The 1,317-nt window shown below is 48.2% G+C and overlaps 1 pseudogene; it reads right to left on the reverse strand.

Moving 5' to 3' along the window:
- Positions 1-399: 399 nt before the first annotated feature.
- On the reverse strand, positions 400-517 carry LOC118611256 (annotated as a pseudogene).
- Positions 518-1,317: the final 800 nt, after the last annotated feature.

The raw sequence follows: 1,317 nt of genomic DNA on the forward strand, positions 1-1,317 counted from the left end.
TTCAATTACAGAAACCTTTAAAACAAAACCACCTACTTTACCAGGAACCTACAGACTCAGGTATAAATAGAAAACCCATTAGAGTGATTGCCTGTGCAGCGGTGACAAAGGGAGTAAGAAATGGGACTGCAGAAATATAAACAAATAAATAAAACAGGAGCCAGGCTTCGCGGGAGCAGAGCGCTGGCCTCGAACAGGAAAGTACCATTAACTAGCCCTGAAGTACATGAGGAAGAGGAGACCGCGGTGAGAAGGGCTTTAGGGCGAGGGACACTGATCCCCATGTCGTCATTGTTTAATTCCCACAAGAAAAGGGAATGAAATTTAGGCTACGAATTATTAGCGCCTTAGTGAATACGTCAGTTCCTCCGGCTTCCTGCTTTTTTTTTTTTTTTTTAATGCCTACAGCACCAGGTCTTCTTAGATGGTCCCCCGTTCAAGCATTAACCAGCCCGACCCTGCTTAGCATCCGAGATCAGACGGGATTGGGTGTGTTCGGGGTGGCGTGGCCGTAGACCTCTTCCTGCTTCTTAAAAGAATCGCGAGGGAGCCAAGTGCACGGGGTGGCGGAGGAAGTCTAGACTCTGGGTGACGAGCACACCATGCAATGTGCAGATGATGTGTCGCGTAGATGTCCACCTGGAATTTACATGATGTTATTAACCAATGTCACCCCAATACATTTAATTTAAAAAAGGAAAGAGTCGCAGGATCTAGTGTTATATAAGGCCTTAGATCGCTGTACCTTCTGGAAGCGACTTATTGTGTTAGGGAGACTCCAGGCTACATGGTCAGGTGGACCTGGGCTCCTAGCAGCTGGAGGGCTGCAGGGCTACCAAACCTCTCTGTGCCTCGGAGCACTCACCTGTAAGATGCGGGTGTAATAAACACCTGCGGGGGATTGGGGGGTGGTGGAAATCTTATACAGAGAACAATAAGGCTATGGTCTGGAGCATAGACGACTTTCAATACGTGACAGCCACCATCATGTCCAAATTCCTCACCTCATGGAGAAAGAAACGGAGGCTGCCGGCCGATGGAGGCGGGAGGCCTTCCTGGGCATCGCACAGGCGGAGCGGGGTGGCAAATCCCCACATTCAAAACCCACTGAGATGGATTTCACGGCTACGCACCTAAAAGCGGAATTGGAGGTGTGGCTTTTACGCTTAAGTAGGAATGCTGTGTCAAAAGTTACTAAATGTATATAGTTTTGTTCAGTTTCACCGAACTCCCTCCCAAAAGACTGTACATGTTTGCATTTCTGCCAGCAATTTGTGTCTCCTGCATTCTCTTGAAAGAGGAGAGATGTCTCTAGAG

Source organism: Rousettus aegyptiacus, unplaced genomic scaffold (assembly GCF_014176215.1).
Source record: "Rousettus aegyptiacus isolate mRouAeg1 unplaced genomic scaffold, mRouAeg1.p scaffold_m13_p_13, whole genome shotgun sequence".
In the NCBI taxonomy this organism is placed as follows: Eukaryota; Metazoa; Chordata; class Mammalia; order Chiroptera; family Pteropodidae; genus Rousettus; species Rousettus aegyptiacus.